Raw genomic sequence first — 17939 nt, forward strand, 5'->3', positions numbered from 1 at the left:
TCTATGCCTTTGCATTAGCATAGGATCTGTGCTTGCCAAGACAGCATGCCTGGAGGATGGTATAAAGTCATGTGCTGTATGTTCAAACTACTGCCACTTCCAGTGTTCTTGGATCTTCATGTCTCCCTTTCCCACACCACTTCTCCTGCCCCCGAGTTAAGAGATCTCACGTAAACAGTCACGAGGGGGTTTGGTTTGTCATGTTAGGAACACATTAGTTCTTTTATTCACCTTCTGGTTTCTGATGCATTCTGGTCCCGTTTCGCTTGCTCTGAGTGTCAGTAACTCCCTGCTGTTGGTTTGTTTGTTTGCTTGTTTTTTTTTTTTTTTTTTTTTTTTGGAGGAGATGTGTTTATTTTGAGTAAAAGCTGAGGTTCTCCTGCAATCTTCGGTTTCCACTGGCTCAGACTTGGTACAAACCCGGCATGTTGTAAGAGATGACGGCACCATACTCCGTTTTTGGTGCCGGGGGATGTATCAGCCTGGGAGATGGCACTTCGTGCTCTGCCTGCTCTGCACTGGTAAGGAGGCTTGGAGGGCTTTTGAGCAGCTCCATAATTGATTGTGGGCAATTCTGGAGAGAGTTGAGCATAGAGGATACCCCTGGGAGACTCTTTGGTTAAAGACTGAATGCTATTATGTGACTAGAGCTATGTGCAAAAACTTCAAGGTTTTTTGTTGTTGTTTTTTTCTTGTTTTTTTTTTTTTTTTTGAAGCAGTTTGGTACTATTTCAGTTATTAAAATGATAAGCTATTTGGACTAGGAATTCAGCACCAAGACTTGGAAAAAGTGGCTTTTCATCCTGTCTTCATGAGAAATGAATCTCTCAGCGTTTGTGTGCTTCACGAGTGTATGAGGACCAAATAAAGAGTTTTTTGGTCCTCATCTTCATTCATAGGAGGGGGCCAACTCAGTCGGGACAGACCCTCAGGAAGAAAGATTGCTGATTTAAAGTAAGCAATTTGCTGCTGTGCATTAGTCTTCCAGTTCACTGGAGGAGGACAAATGGCAGTGGTTGCCTACAGACTAAACTGTAGGCTTTCCCGCTGCATTGGCACATGCCAACCTATGGAGAAGAGAACTTGAGTCAATGCTCCCTTCACACACAAGATCATTTAAGGGCCAAATGGGAATTTTACAGCCTCTGTAATTCAAACTGTGACTCAGAAGAGGCAGACCCTGCCTGAAGGTGCAAGTGCAGAGCTGCAGATGGCAGAGAGGAGAATGCCTTGGGGCTGATTATCCTTGTAATTCTTCATGTAGCTCTCCCAGCTGTAGGCCTTATTTATGTTAATATAATTGTCTAATCCTTTCTAAAATCCAGTACAACTATTAGTACCCTACAGAACCTTCCTCCTCCTTGTCCTATGGTGATAAATTCCTCAGGCTGATTTCATGCCACATTTTTCTTTAAATAAAATAATGTCCTCCTATTACATTTATTGCCTTTTTATAGCATAGAGTAGGATAAATCAGCACACCCTTGTCTTGCTTCAGAGTTATTCATTCATTATTTCACTTTTAGCTTTGAAATCAATCAACTTTTTGCCTTTGCTTCTATCTTTTCCAGTTAAATATTCCTCTAATATTTCCTCATAACCTCAACATATGTTTGCCATATTTTTGGTCTCTTAAGTATTAATTTGACTTTGCTCCGTAACCTTTCAGGGTTTCTTGGTATTATTTAATTTTACATTGGTTAGTGAGTCAGACTTTCTGCGTGGCTGCTGCACGAGCCTGCTGTGTTTTCTGCTGCTCGTCTGAAGGCAGCTCTGCAGGTTGCAGGCCAGGTCACGGCGTGGTGCCCGGGTCTCCAGCTGGCCCAGCCCTGCTCCTGCCATTGTTGGTGGCTTAATTTTCCATTCCTCCCTTCCTGTGCTCGAGACAGGCAGGAATGGTGTTCAGGTAAGTTTGCATGGCTGTTACCTTGGCCTTCAGGTGCTATTCAGTTCAGTAGCAATCACGGTAGCCGTGGGACAGCTGCCTGTGTCGCCCCCTTCGCTGTCCTCGAGCAGGGCCTTACACGCAGTGTGTGGTAGCTGTCACCCAGCCTGCTGCGGATACGTGTTCCGAGAGCCGTGTTTGGTCATCTTTAAACTCCTAGAAAGGTTTCCTGGAGGGGAGGAATTTCTTGGGGAGTTGGTTTTTACCTGTCTTAAGGATCTCTTGGCATTACTGTACCTGATTTAACTTGGCCAGTTACCTTTGTTGCTTACAGGATTCAAGCATACGGTACAGAGTTGCAGAGGATCTCATGAGATTTTTTCTCAGAATGATTACAATCAGTTTGCCTTCATTCTGTTCTGTACAAAGACATCAAAACAGCATGAGGTTTAAGGAACTGTGAAACGAGTTTGTTCTCTAGAGCAGGAAGCATTTTTCTCTTCCTGTAGTCCTGTCTAGACCTTTAGCTTTTGCCCTTTGTTATGCCAAGAACAGCGCGGGGGTTTTTGTTTGTTTATTTCTTCAGCATGAGACCAACTTCTGAATTAGAATAACAAAGAAAGGGCATGCAAAAAGAGATGCCTGCACAAGCACAGGTGTGTAAATGAGTGCAAATGCATGCACACACCTATGGGGAAGCATTCAATATGAATGGCTTCTGAGACACACTTGCAGTTTCACCAAGATGCAACTTCTGCATAGAAAAGCAGAGGAATGTTTCATATCAGTTGCACAGCTCATATAGACTATCTTTGTATTAGCTTCTCTGTGCTGCAGTAGGAACCCCATGCAGTGCGCTGTTTCTCTTCTCATTTTCATCAGTTTATCATTTCAGAATCACTGAAAGCCTCCTATTGATTTTGAGGTGTGTCCTAAGATGGCAATAAGCTTTATGCAGTGACCATATATTGCCAGGAAAAAAAAAGACTGGAGACACTTTCAGCCCTACATCTGCCCTTAAATGAGAAGTGGCTGTTTGCAAATCATTGCAATCTATTTGTGAGCCACAGGAACTGTCTGGGCTGAGAGAGAATCACCAGCACTTTAGTCTTTATTGATATCCGCAGAGTAAATCTTTCTGTTCTTGGTGAAATTCACTGCTTTACCTTTGTTCTTTGTGTTTCGGTGCATGATCCATCTTTTTTTTTTCTAACAGGCGCACAGCAGCACCAAATCCTAACAGTTGTGTCTCTGTCCGGCATGTTGTGATTTCACTCGTGGCAACGTGTTCACGGTATGAGATCAGGCAGAATGTGCTCTGGCAGCAGCGCCTCCGCCTGACGTGCACCACGGCTCCCGCAGTCTGCACAAGAACCCTTTTCACGACGCCGCGCTCTTCCTTTTCTCATTTCCATCTGTTTGTCATGCCATAGCTCCTTGAATAACAGCGAGATTGCTATTGCCTTTGAGATGTGTCATAAGCTTGTCGCAAGCACTCGCTTTCCTTTAGCAGCTCCCTTTGCCAGGCAGTGCGCTTGGAAGATACTGTAAGGGGAATTGACAACTTATTCCAGCTGTTCTGCTGTAGCTTTGCCAGCAGCTCTTAGCTGTGTTTCCCTACTCGCTGTCCACATTGATATTTCTATTATTCATGGCAAAAAATTGAGGGCCATTCTCAGAGTTGTTTAAAATTAAGGGGGAGCTTCTTCTCTTCAAGTGCTAGAATAAGAGAGCTCTTAGTATTATAGAATGGTGGCAATAAGTGCTTGTACTTCAACCAGAAGGAAAATTGGTACAAAATCTAAGACAAGAAGCTTATTCCTGTTCTGAATTTTGCATGGTTCTCTCTTTCTGTGCTCATTGAGATAAAATTCATTACCATAGTTGTTAGCTATGAAAAACTGTATTCACCATGGAGTAAAATCATCTGACAGGACTTAAAGTCCCAGCCTTATTTGCAACAACTGTTTGTCTCAAGCTCTGATAAAGATCTTATCCCTTAGGTCTTCAAGTGATCTGCAGGGAGATCAGGTAGGAACAGGAATACTGTCTTCCCAGTGCAGTGTTACTGAGGTTCAGAGGGGGGCTGTGAGACCAAAAGGCACTTGTTGCCTTCCACAGAAATAGCTGGTGTTGATTCAGGCTGGAGCCAGAACGGAGCAGTGCTGCGATTCGGGGCTGAGGCTGCTGCTCCTTGTTGCCAGCTCAGCTTCCCTGCGCTCCCAGGCAGGAGGGGCAGAGAAGGGCAGTAACTGCAGCATTTTCACCCGGAATGTGCAGCCCTCTGAGCCCAGTGAGGTGGGTGTTGTGGGATGTCGTTGCACGGTTTTTCTCTGTGGTGTGAGGGGCTATTGTGTCTCTGCAGAGCGAAGCGGAATCAGCAGAGTGTCCTGAGGCCAAGTTGCCATGTGTTTGACCCTTTGCCTTGGTCACTGACCAACATTTCATTCAAACGTGTCTGTAAGTGCAGGCACTTCATATGCCTTTAAGATTTATGTAACAGGCGAGGGAAGACTAGAATTGGAGGTATCTCTTACTATTTCGGGGCTGTGGGCTGCCTGCCAGTTCTGCTTCTTGAGAAGCAAGTATTTAAGTTTTGTGAGTATGGAGAGCGTGACTCATTGTCCTCTTTGACATGCTTTAATAAATGGGATGAGCAGTGGTTTACATGAGGATGCACTTGAGGCTCTGCCTGAGCTGATGGGCTCGGTGCACTTTAATCTCACATGGGGAAAGAGGAAATGAGTTAATCTGCAGTTAAATATAGAAGTGCTGAAAGAGGTGGGAAAGGGGGAAGGGTTGATTCTAATCTCACTGGGGCTAGGGTCAGTCAAGAGTAACCTCTCTGTGTGGACAGCATGGCTCTGGGGTAAGTCATATGTCACCTCTGCGGAGCTGACAATGTTGGCTAATGGAAAACGGAGACAAGTGAGAATGTGTCTTAGGCTCTGGAGTCACTGCAATGTTGTTCTTGCTGCTCTACCTCCACATCTTGCTGACTTTTTTTTTTTCCCCCTTCTAAGAGGGTGGGCAACAAATTACAGGGATAAGAAGCTGTATATTAATGAAATTACATCCTGAGGACCAAATTTGAGGAGGATCAGTGTTGATGTGCAAACTTGTTTCACTGACTGCCATGAACATACACTGCAACTTTGTTCTTTTTTTTCTGGTAGCGTACATTATGTTCTGTTTATTTCTGTCCCCAAAAGTCTTGATATATGAGCAGGAGGTGCAGAAGAGCCCAGGAACTGGGATATAGACTCATGAATTTTTTTTCTCCTCTAGTTAAAATTGAATTACTCGAATGCAGTTTTGTGCTCAATTAAAAGTTGATTGAAGATCAGTGTTGCGTTTTTTCACCTTCTCCTCTGTTTATGTGCAGATAGACTCTTAAACTCTGATTGCATTAGAGTGAGAGCTGCTGCTGACTGTGCTGACCTCTACTTTCAGCCTTTTGCATCCCTGCTTGTTGCAGTGGCCATGCTGTTGAATCCCCTGTTAGTGTGTGTGTATATGTGTGTATATATATATGTATATATTAGCTGCTTCTGAGCAGTATCTTGTGGTACCTTCTGGAGCTGGGGAAGAGGCAGAACGATCTTGCTGACTCATTTGGGCTGGTGAAAGTGGGTACTCAAGGATGGACTGGGCAAACCTGAAAGGTTTTTGACAGCAGCCAAAGCTGTGAGTGAGGCTCAAGCTGATGTGTTATTCTGCTGACAGTGTTTTGTCAACATGGTTGAATCCCAGGTAGTCTAAGGCATCTGTGTTTGGAAATCACATACTCTGTAGGTCATGTTTGTTGAGCTGTGGGGGAGCAAAGCTAGTGGCTTATATAAACTCACTAAGATGGAAGAAGAGTTCTTTTTTATACTGGAGAAATTGCAAAACAATTTCAAGAGATCAAGGTCTGCCCTGGAATATACTTGTGCATCTTCCGTTGACATTGCTAGGAATCACGTGCTTTTGTCAGAGAGCAGGATTTGGCCTTGCACGTGGGTTAATAATAGTATTACTCTTCTCTGCACTCACCCTGCACACAGCAATATTCTGTGGGTCTTTTCAGGCCATAGCTGCGGACTGAGCACTCTGGCTGCCCATCTGTTTCTAGACAGCCCATATAGATCACATGGGAATAGCTTGTTGTTTGATGAAAATCTAATAAAACTATCCAGAAGTTGACAGCCAATAACGTTAGAGACGGCTTATCATTAACAGACTGATTCTCAGTATTACTATTATTTGTAATCTGCAAAAATGCTGTTCATCTTTGCTTTGTGGAATGTGGTAGTGTATGCAATATTTAGTAATCTAGAATAGCTCAGATGAGAAAAGCAATCAATGGATCTTATAAAATTTCTTATCTGAGCCACCAATATTAGGGCTTTCAGAGCTCATGGACATGTCCATAATCTGAGGCCAAGAATAAGCATCAATTTAGCAAGCAGCTGCTCTGGTTGAAGGTGTTGCCTTCGTCCTCCCTTCCATCTCACTGCTTGTTGCTGCACCAGTATTGATGGTTACAGCTTTGCTTGTAGTTTCGCCCTCTGAAAAGTGTGTGGATCATCTTAAATTATTTCCCCTGGCTGCTTACATTAACTTGGTGGATTCTGCCTTCCGCAGGCTGAGGAGTGCTCGTGTGGAGGCTTCGCCTACCAGGATGCAGGGAGAGGTAACCTCTAGCAGCTGGGACAGCAACAAGCTGTTTGCAGTGGAAACATCTCCAGTCTCCCCAGCCAGACCCGAGAGACACGTGTTTATTTCTGGCTTCGGAGGCAGGATGGAGCAGTGGAAAGAGCTCTGTGCTGGGAACCATAGTTTTTTCCTGGCACTGCTCATTGTGTGCCTGGGGTCAGATTGCTTCTCTTCCATGCATCTGGTTTCCCTTCATCCATCTTGTCCACTTGGACCCCTTGGTAAAGGGGCTGCCTGTTCCTGTGTGGACAACAGCAAAATAGCAGTATCTGGCTAGTCCTAAAGAGTCGCTTAAAGCTTTTATTTTCCAAACAGTTGTAGGTCTGGCCTTTGGATCTGAATGTTCTGTTTGTTTTTTTTCTTTTCAGCCTTTTGCTTTTCAGTTGTAAAGCTGGGCCCGCCGCTGAGGTGTCTGATTGTTTTCTTTGTGGTTGTGCTCCTTTGATTTTGCAGCTCAGTGCCCAAAGCAGAGGGTGCCGTATAAACAACAATTAAGTCCAGCAGGGTCGAACTCTTTCTGTTTTTGTCTTGAAGACAATGTGAAACTCGTGTTTCTTTGGATTGGCGTGCCCAGTTCCTGAGCTCAGAGCTGTGCGTGGCAGTTGGCTGCCCTGGGATTTTCTGCTGTTTCTCGCCTCTGCTTTTGCTCGAGTTGGGTTCAGACTTCAGGAAATCTCTTCTCCCCTGCCCCTTTAAAACAGCAGCAGCAGCAACACTCACTGGTTGCACTGCTGAGTGTGTTTGTAGTGCCTGTTTGGGGTCTAGTCTGACTGCGTGTTTGTGTCTCGGAGTGGCTGCCCGCATCCGTGGCCACCTCCTGTAGGAAGCACCAAGCGCCACTCGCGTCTCTCGGAGGAAGCTCTCCCAGCAATCTCCTCCAGCAGGTTTTTCTGTTGCAGTGGGAACCGTACTCCAACAGCAGATAAAACAAGACCACAGATGAAGTTTAACAAAATTTAATTTAAAAATGCTGATAACATTGGCAATGGCAATACCTGGCAGGTGTAAAAGCAGGACAAAAGGTAGGACACCCTAACTTTGCTGCTGCTAGCAGGAGAGGGAGCTTTGCTACCCACAGTGGTGGGAGTTTGTCCAGAACTTAATCCTTTCTGAATACTTTTGCAATTTGTTTTTTTGTTAACCAAAAAAAAAAAAATTCTTATGGTCCCCCAGGAATTAATGCGGAACATATTTCCAAGGGGGAAGTCTGAATATTGGAGCTGTCCCCTCTAGCTTGGGACACACAACCAGCCCTAGTCTGCCTCCGTATTCCTGTCAGTGACATCCGTGCCCACTGGCTGCGTGCTGGGAAGAGCCTCTGCTCTGACAACTCTGGCTATCGGAGGGGTGTCCGTCAGTCCCCTTTCAGGACATTCACTCTCTCCTCCTCCCAGCTTAGCTCTTAGTCCTCCTGAGGAGCAACGAGTCCTCCCTCTGCTTTGGGCAGTGCCCGGCCAGCTGGCCAGTGCGGACGGGCAGGCTGGGAAGGAAGGGAGCTCTGTCAGTGCCAGAGCCAGCGGCAGCGCCTCCGTCACAGCGAAACCGGCGCTTAGCCTTGACTCCTTCTGGTGCTTGCTTGATAGATACCTTTCTTTGCGGTTATTTGAGAATAAACCTTTCAAATGTGCTGTCTAATATAGGAGGAGATTTGTATCCTTTCATCTATTCTTTTTTTGCCTATTGGAAATGGAGAAATGACTAGATTGTCTGAGACAGGAAGCTCTGCTTTCAACTTGTCTTTTCTCAGAAATATAGTTTCACTGGAAAAATCCTGGCACTTCTAAGCCCAGACTTGTTATTACTGGGGCTCCGGGACCAAGCTCCGAGACGGCTCCCGGGCAGGCTCCCCAGTGCTGCTTTATACCCTGAGAGTTTTCACCTCTCGCCATCACCACCTTCCTTCTCTTCCCTGTCGTGTTTATGCACTGCCTGTACTGTCTGAAGTGCATCTGACTGGCAAGGCTCGTTGACTGATCTCATGCCAGGGTCTGGTTCACGCTGCTTCTTGAAAGAAGTGAGACTTCATCCCTCTTAGGTTTGTTCAGTCACGCAGCTTATGGCCTGCAACTTTCCTGGTTGACCTCCCCAACTTCTTCTGAAGTTAATGAACAGTGAGATGTATGGAAGACAGTGCAGAGAAGACTGACTTACCCGCTGGAAGAAGCTCTCCCTCCTCACTACCAGGGAGGCAGAGTGACTAGCTGATAAGTTCAGCCTAATGTATGATATGATTAAAGTTGAGTGGTGCCAAAATTTGCCTTATAAATCAAACTGAGGTGACATCTTTGCTAAAGCCAGGCTGCTGTTAATATTACTGAGTGAGATAGCAAAGCTGCCCAGCTATCTATCAAATCCATGTCAAATCTAACCATTTAGATTTAATGTGTATTTGCAGTTATAGTCACATGTAGTGACTATCAATGCATTTAAAAAACTGCTACAATTTCTACCCATGTGGCTATCTGTGTAGTTATATACCCCAGCCAAAAAATACACACAAGGAGAAGCTAATGTCTGTGTCTTAGTCCCCACCTGTTCTCTGCTCCATGGCTTCCAAGCCATGGTAAGAGCCCTTCCCAGGACCCTTGCTCCTGGTAGCAAGGGGCTTCTCTCTTGCGCCTGTTCCTGTCCCTAGCTCCCAGCTCAGATTCCCTCTTGGATAAGCCTTCTTATGCATCAGAGATAGCTGAATAGGATGCGTTATCCACATCTCTGCTTCTGCAGCTTGCAAACCGGGACATTAAGCTGAAGCCAGCAGTGATTTATATCAGTAAACAGTGTAGGTTGTTGGGGGGTGGGTGTATTTGTGCTATTTAGCTGTCTCTGCTACTGGTGGGGGGGAATCTCTGGCAAAGGGGCTGGAAAACAGATGTTTCAGCCTTCCCTGGAGACATCCTTAAATTTGAGCTCTTGTATAGAGGATGCCGTGATGTGGATCTGCTAAGCCTGCTGTTTGTACTAAATGTGCTTCAAGCATGGTAAGTGCAGGGCATTGGTTTGTCTAAAAGGAAGTTTATTTCTGCTGCAGAGTGAGTCTTTGGTGCAGACACACACATGGACGCGTATATCACGTTGAACCCTGGGGCTGTGGCACTGATGGCACACTGTCCTCCCTCTGCCTTTTGCAGGTATGCTCGATTATGTAACAGTTGCCTGTGAGAAGAAGCTGGAATCGCTGGCAGAGAATCCTGTCCCTTTCGACTGAGCCTGAAGAGTTCAACCAAGCTGATCAGTGTGAGTATGGGGAGAGGAAGGAGGATGTCGTTAGGAGACCCAATTCTGTCTCTGAGTGCCAAAATGGCATCTATTTCTATCACTTAGAGTAAAGGGTTCCCTAAGGGGATGCAAGGTGGACTAAGGTCTGCTGCAGACAGAGTACAACTACAAATACTGGTGAAGATGTCTGATTGTTTTCCTTTTTGTCATGGAAAGGAGATGATACAAGGTTTTTGGTACCATTTGTCTCAAGATTAAATCCCTGGGTTGAAAGACTTGAGAGTTCTGAGATAAGATTTAATATTTTTACCTTCCTGCGGCAAAAGTGCTGCAGGCTTGAGAGCTCTTCATTGAAGCAGAAGACCTAGACATGATCAAGGCTGATGCTCACATGTCAAGCTCTTGAGAGACATTTTTCCCCGCAGGGTGACTGATATGGAGCCTGTTTGTGGGCAGGAAGGTGAAGGTCAGAGTAGCAGTTGCAGACGACTGATTCTCTGCTATCCAAGAAACAGCAAAGACAAATCTTTTGGGCTCCTTTTTTCTTTAAAAAGGCTGAAGTATCAGGGGAGTGATTCTTCTGCCTCTCCCCTTTCCTTTTCTCTGTCCTGGTGCTCTCATGGTCAGAAGTTTCATGTCTTTACAGTTGTCTGGACTCCTTTTGCACATAATGCTCTCTATATCTGGTGCTTGTCTCTGTGCCAGGCGCACATCACACACATCGTGACGCAGTGATTCAAGGGTTGCTTATACCTTCGGTGAGGCAGAGCCCTTCCAGTAAAGGGAGAGTGGGGAGGAATGGAGGTTGCATCAGAGTAGCTTGCATGCTGAACATGCAGAAGCTGTTTTCAGCCTGACTGCACTGTCCTCTGTGAGCTCTCTCTGAGGAAAGAAAGTCTACGTCGTTAAAGAGGAAATTGGAGAAGCTTTTGGGATGTGTCATGCCCAAGTTTGTTCTAGTCCTGCTGCCTTATAAGCAGAATCTGCTGGCCCCACTGTGGAACTGGCACAGTTCCTTGGACATTGCTTGAGTTGAGCCATTTCACAGCAGGTCTGAATTTGATCCTGTGCTTTGGCTACATTTTATCTGGACTGAAGGCCACCAAGTCCTTAAGTATTCTTCCAGCCAGAAGGATGCAGCAGGCTTTCGGTCGCAGGTCTCGATAAAGAGCGTCTCTGCAAAGCCTTGATTCTGAGATGTGATAGGGAGCACAGAGCAGTGTCTTCTGCTTGCACGTGGCTGTTGCCTGGCCTGTGCCAACAACCACATGGCAACACTCGGCCCCGCTGGCTGTCAGGTGACGTGGAGGCAGGACACGTCTTTGCACTGAGGTGTGCACAGCATCAAGTACTAAGGTCTGGGTAGCCTGCGTGGGACTTTGACAGAGAACAGCTCACAACTTGGCCCTTCTTCTAGATTAGGGAAAGCTTTAAATGACTGTTTTAATGTTTTCTTTCTATGTGGAAAAAGAAGAGCTGGCTTTACTGTAGTCTGACTCCTTCCTTTTGCCAGAGGCTCATAGACATGCTCAGGAGTGCTGGTATACCATGCTATTTTGTGTCCATTGTTGTTTGCTTGTTTGTTTTTAGGGATCTATTAGGGATTTTTTTTTAAAAAATGCAACCTGCAACACATGCTTCAAAACAGATATGCACTGCAGACCTCCAGGCCAGGCATCTGGTACCGTGCTGAGAGAAACCAGTTCCAAGCGTGACAATCTAGACTAAAGGCACTGAGGGAAAAGAATCTAAATGGTGTTAGTATTTTGTGAAGGTGCTGGAGCTGGCTGGCTGTGCTGGGGGAGAGATTCTAGCCCAATAGAATGACTGCACAGAAATACCTTATCTGACCAGGGCTACAGGAAACAAAAATAAGTCTATGGAAACACAGGTGGGGAGATGCTGAGTATATGTTTAGTCCTTGTATTGTGGGGCAAGGAATGGAAAACTTTACCAAGTGGGTCTAAGGCTCTTCAGTTGATAATTTTGCTCCTCCCACCAGGGAAGCTTCCCCGCTGCGTTAGCGTGTGCAGAGGCCTGAGCAGAGGCTGCCCGAGAGCTGCTGCTGCACCCAGTGGCCCTGGTCTCCCCAGGGCCCACAGCTCTGCGGCTGCTGCCACCTTCAGCACTCCAGTTTGCTGCTTGGAGTGAGTGCTGAAGGCTGTGCAGACAGGCTGCTGTAAGGGGCAGGAGGCCTCCTGCCTTCTGTTGTCCCCCCCAGGAACAGGGCAGGAGAGCCCCTGGAAGAAGGTGTCACCCAGAGTGTTGCTTTGGCTCCAGCCAGTTGGTCACCCTAAAAGGGGCTTAAGCGGTGTAGTAGTGAACAAGAAACCAGAGCAGCAACAGAGTGAAAGCGAGTTTATAGACAGCAGGAAGATGGGATTTTCTTTTTCTGGGAACAGATGGAGAGGCGATGAGGCAGCAATGCTGGAAGGGACAGTGTGTTTCGAATGCCTTCCTTAATGTCTTCCCAATCTGCTTGTAAATTGTCAGCTCCTGCCTCTTCTGCACAGGGTAGTAGAGGGCACATTCCCAGTCCCGCCGGCCTCCAGGGGTGAACGTTTCCTGCCCTTGCAGATCTGTGTCCTTTGGGCTAATGGGCTTTCGACACGAAGGGTCGTGGGAGCAGCTCGTGGCCCAGTGTGTTATTTCACATTAGCTCAGTGAAGGGGCTGGACATTCTGGATGGAAACATTGACACTGGGGTGTCTTGACTAGGCCTGGTACTGAAGCTGATAGACTGGTCCTGCCTCTCTAAGTGGCCAGTGTTTGTTTTAATCTGGTTAGAAGCCCCAGAAATCAAATCAGAGCCCAGCAGTGTGCTGAACCACAGTCATTTTTGTGCATTACTCATCTCGGCTCTGACAAGAAACTTAGCATGGTAGGAGGGAATGGGGGCTTCTCTCCTAATCTTGATTTTTCCTTCTCTCCATCTCCTTTATTCTCAGTGTTCCCCAGCATTGCCCTTGAAGTACAGATCTAACTGTATCATATCTAACTTCACAGATGGTTTCAAAACATAGAAACCAGAGTTTGAGGAAGAAGAATGAAGGAAAAGGGGGTATTAAACTATGATTAGCTCCCAAAGGCAATGACTTCAGGCTGGGAGATTTGATTACTCTCCTGTTAGCTTTCAGAGCTATGTATGCCACTGGTTAATAATTCCAGCCAGCTGGCAAAGTTAGAGTCAAATCAGAATTTCTCCTTAGCCTGGCGTTTTGAGCTGGCTCCATCTCTGCTAAGGACAGATACAGTAAGTACAGGGGGCAGAGCTGCTCAGCTTCCGTGGATGCTCAGGCTTGTCTTCTGGAGGACAGGTTGCCTCTGAGGCTCGTCGGCTTGTTCCCCGAGTGCAGGGAATCAGCTGTGGCTTGATTCTCTGTTCACTTGTCTGGAGCAATTAGGGCATAGGAAAAGTGTTGTGGGAAGATACCAGGGTGGACAGACAGCACAGTCTTAATTTTCTTTTTGTAGCTTCTGCTAGTTCTCTTACAGCATTCCTGCTTCTCCCGTTTTTCCCTGGACTACTGCTCGAATCTCTGCTGTTGGTATAAGCAGTAAGCTCAGATCATGAGACAGCCATTATGCCAAGTATCTGAATATTCTGAGTCTGTAAAACGAGTGGGAGAACTTGACAAATGTCTCTTTCCTTGCATGCCATGTAGCAGATGATTTTCTTCTGACTGAACCTTAAGGTTAATTTAAGCCCTACAGCATGGCAGTAAAGAACACTGGTAAATAGCTGGTATGTCCCTGCAGAAGTTTTTAATATTTATTTGGCTTCATGGTGTTACCTTCACAGCCAGCAATGCCATTTATTGATTGAGTTGCTGGTTGGATCAGTAATGATGGCAGTTGGACCTTTAGTTGACTTAAGCAGTGCCCTTGCTGTGCTTGTCCTGCAAGGGAACAGAGCCAAGGTTCTCTAGCCCCACACAAGCCAGTCGTCTCTGTGAGCCTAAGGCTCAGGTCCCATATCTAGCCACAGATCTTAGCATGAAAGTTCTTTTTTTTTAATCTCTATTTTGCCTGAGCAGAAGTAGCAATGCAAGGTACAAAGGGATAGAGAAGCTGAAGCGCAGGTGAAGATGCAGGTGTTTACTTGATTGCATGGTGTAACTACCACTCATTTTCTTGAGACTTGGGTCAGTGTAGTATGGCCCAAAGTTTTTTCTCCAGTAATGTTGCACTTATCAGACCTATAATGAGACAAAAATGCTTAGAGCAGGGTGAACAACTGTTCAAGGGTGTTGGGCAAGGATACACTTTTTTTTTCCACATGGGAGTTTAAGTAGATCAGTAGAAATTTGGTGGGGGCTGGGAGAAACTGCTGTTCAAGAGGCTGTCAAACAGCTGATCACTCCCAGCTTCTGCCAGTGTAAGGCAGAGTTCTCCAGCTCCTGCATGCAGAAGGGACACTGAATAGTTCTTTGCCTTTGAAAGGGAAGTCAAATTGTGTGTTTCCTTTCCCCATCTGTTTGCAAAAGTCTTGGAGCTGCCTGTCTCTGCACTTTTAGCAGATTATGTGCTTTCACTGGATTAGCAGGCACATTGCTGTTACAAAAACTACTTGTTAGTCCTTAAGTTGTTCTCTGCTGCAGACTTGCTCCCACTAGATTTGGAGGCAGGAGATTTCTTTAGGAGAAGCAGCTGGGAGGGAGTGTTTTTGCATCAGATTTGGCTCCTCTTTAGGTGGAGTTATGCTTCGTGTCCAGTAACTGTCTGCAACCCTTTGTACCACTAAGATTGTTCTGTGCTTCCTATGTCCGTGCACTGAGTTGCCTGACTGATATTTCCCTCCCTGTTGGCACTGAGTCCCTTAGCTTTGAGCTGGGAAAGATGGAGCTGCAGAGTTCAGGCTCAGATCTGAGGCATCCAAGGGGATCCAGAAGTTGGGAGCTTTGGGGCAAGCTAGGGCTCATCTGCAGTGACAGGAAGAGAGGCGTGAAGCCATCGAACTGGAACTTGGGTGGCTGTTTTGCAACAAAGCAGAAGCTCCAGCCTAGCAGGGTGAGGAGTCTGGGCGAATGATTCTGTGCTTAATTACAGGGCTGGGTGGAACTCTAGCAACGGCGTGTTATTTTGGTTGAGTTTTGTTTTGCTATTCAAACCCACAAACTCAGAGGGAATTAAAGTGAAAAGCATGAGGAGGTTGTAAGTCTGCTTCCTTTTATCCTCCATCTGCAGAACCAAACAAGCTCTGTTATTTTTAATGAGCCTCTCCCTGATCTATCCTTTTCTAAAGTGGCTTCCACAGCACCTGTTTGTCCTCTGGTTAAAAGGCCAGCCCCATGGCATATTGAAGTGGCATGAAGGAACTAGGATGGCTATGTGACTCTATCAAAACACAAAAATGGTATAGTTTGTGCAGAAAACTTTCCAGCCCACCTTAGAGCTGGACAAACATTGGAGGTCGTCCTTTCAAAGAAAGGATTTGTGTATGCCTGTGACTTCAATAGCAAAACAGAGGGAAGATGAGGGTAGACTTCTCTGGTGGGTAGAGCAGTGGTTTGGAAATTACTAGAATTGGCCTCTGCCTCTGTTACGCCAAAGACTTCCCTTGTCGTACATGTGATTTTGTCAGTTTTCCTATTTCCTGCACTTATAATAACGATACTACAAAGATATGGGTACTGTGAGGGGAAAAAAAGTGCAGAAATGTCCCAGTACATCAGTAGAGGCCATGTAAATGCCTGGATTACAGCAGAAACTACAGTATTGCCACATGTTGGTGGTAAAGCAGCAGCAGATGGTCATAAAGCTTCTCATGTGGCGCTGAAGGTTGACTTCAGATGCAACCATGGTAGGTGGCTGTGCTGCAGACCCTGCTGCCTGGGGACCCTCCACCCATGTGAAGCAGCAGATTCCACAAGGGTCCTTCTCCCTGGCTGGGTGTCCCTAGGACAAACTTCTACCTCCTGTCAAGCTGCCTGAAGCCTATCTGAGCTAGGTCCTGCAAATCCTAACGACAAGTCTTTCTAATCTGCTCTTTCCCATATTCACCTGAACTTTCCCATCTGAATTTGGATCTGGAGCAGCCCCTGGTTCCTCCCCTACTTTGCCTCTCCCTGGGTGTCATTCTCCCTAGCTTTTGTTTTTATAAAGTATGGTTTCTACTCTCTTGACACTTTAATGATGCTCATTTTTATTATCTCAAAACCAAATGTCAGAAACTTGTTTATAAACCCCTGGCACACAGCAAGCAAAGGCTCCCAACTAACAAAAACCCTCATGTGGTCAGGCTCCAGAACAGATCTGGGAAGGAGATCAAAGAGAATATCTTCAGCATGGGGTCTTCTGATGCATACGGTGCATAAACAAGTACGTTTCAAGTAATTGGAGCTGCTGATAGCTGCACTGTTTGCTTTGGACAATGTTGTGTGTTTTCTTTTGTCTTTTCTGATTTGAGAACTTTTTTTCTTCTTTATCCAGAGGAGACACCAGCTTCTGACCACTGAAAACATAGTTTTCCATCATCAATTATTCTGAGCGTTGATAGATCTGAAATAACCATCATGTTTCTCCTGTGCAAACACAGGTGTCTCTTAGAGGAGTTGGAGTCTAAACCTAGATCCAGAATCAGATTTCACAAATAGCCTCTGATACCTGCTGGGGTAAATGAACACAAAGCTCATTAAAAATATTAGTGCTCCTGGGATTTCATACTAAATCTGGGCATGAGGACCCTTAGCTAACTTTATGTACTACCAGTGGCGTGAGGTATGGGATCCATCTTAAACAAAAGGCAAAATAGAACAATATTTTCCAACCTCTTTTGGCACCTTAGCCAGTTTACCAAGTCAGGATTCTGCATCCATTGACTGATGATTAAATGTTTCCTGTTGGTGAGAGATGGGTACTGGGTTGCTAAAAGTTATACTGAGGAGGAGGAGAAAGGGCTTGGTTGGCACAGCAGAACCTCAGTCAGCACAACCTCAGGCATTGACACAGTTTTGCAGGTGTAGGTATTTGGAGACATTTTTTCTATGTCCTTTGCTAACATCTTAGAAGAGACTGAAGTTGGAATAAGCTTTGACCCACGCAGTGAGTTCTGCTCTGTGCCCTTCTGCAGTCAGCAGCTCTCCCCATCTGCATTGATTTCTAGCTCTTGACTGAATGATGAGACTGCCTTGCAATGATCTTCAGAACATTTTCAGTCCATAAATTGCTGAAAATCAATGCCTGTACATGCATGCATAGTTGAGAATTCAAACTTGAAGGAAAACTGAAGCTGGAGAGGTGCTGTATCAGTCAGTCACAGAGGTGAAGATCAGTCACAGAAGCTTGCAGTCTTGGTGCACTGGTTACAGTGATCTGAGGACAACGGACACGATCGAGAGACTTGGCCTCTCCTTCACATTGGTTCTGGTATTAGACTTCTACTTGACACCGACTAACTAAACTCCAAAAGATTTGGGGAAATCATAATCCCCTGCATTCATTGTGCAAGTGCTCACAGTGGAAGCAAGGGTGCTGCTGCCCTCCTTTCCAGCAGCCTGCCGGGCCCAGGACAGGGTGGCCAAATGCTGGGCTCCTGCAGGCTGGCCCGTTTGTACTGCAGAGCGCTCCCAGGGCTGCGTGACGGGAGCCTGGCTGCGCTGTGCGGGGCACGCCGTGTCCTGGGGACACCTGGTGCAGCTGGGGGCTAAAAAGCTTCCTTGGTGCCTGCTAGGATGCTCGGGGAGTGTTAGGGCCCCTCATCCCCGTAGCTCTGCAAGCGGACACCTTCCCTTTGTGTCATGTTGTTTGTGCTACAAATGTCATCTGCCAAGTGCAGAAACTTTAGCTACCCCTCAGCTCCTATCCACTGAAATAGGATCTGCAGTGGCCAGTTGTAATGAAAATTTTGTCCTTCCTGTCAAGCAAATGCTCATTGACTATTAAAAAAAAAAAAAAAAAAGTGCTTTTTAAAGCACTTGCCATGTGCTTGAATCAACTGATTCTTTCAAGGTCTGTCTGTTGTTTTGCTTCCCTAGAGCATCCCATACCCTTGCTCCTGTGGACTGTTACCTTCCAACTTTCTCCTCTTCCGAGGAGCTGCAGGAAATGTCAGTGTCTCGCACGATGACAGTGGCAAGGGAGTGACAGGCAGGCTGGGCGGGGGTGGCTGGTGGTGAGCAAGCCTAGGGACGACAGGGTG

The 17939-nt window shown here is 46.1% G+C and overlaps 1 protein-coding gene across 1 annotated transcript in view; it reads left to right on the forward strand.

The window, feature by feature from the left end:
* Positions 1 to 17939, forward strand: part of SORBS1 (sorbin and SH3 domain containing 1) — a 116421-nt gene that overhangs the window by 26797 nt on the left and 71685 nt on the right. The window contains exon 2 of the mRNA XM_088531405.1: positions 9712 to 9817. The gene's annotated coding sequence lies outside the window, so the exon portion shown is untranslated. The remainder of the gene's footprint in view (positions 1 to 9711; positions 9818 to 17939) is intronic.

The sequence above is a fragment of the Tinamus guttatus genome, unplaced genomic scaffold, assembly GCF_059628265.1.
Source record: "Tinamus guttatus ecotype Peru unplaced genomic scaffold, ASM5962826v1 Tinamus_guttatus_pri_ptg000416l, whole genome shotgun sequence".
NCBI classification, from domain to species: Eukaryota; Metazoa; Chordata; class Aves; order Tinamiformes; family Tinamidae; genus Tinamus; species Tinamus guttatus.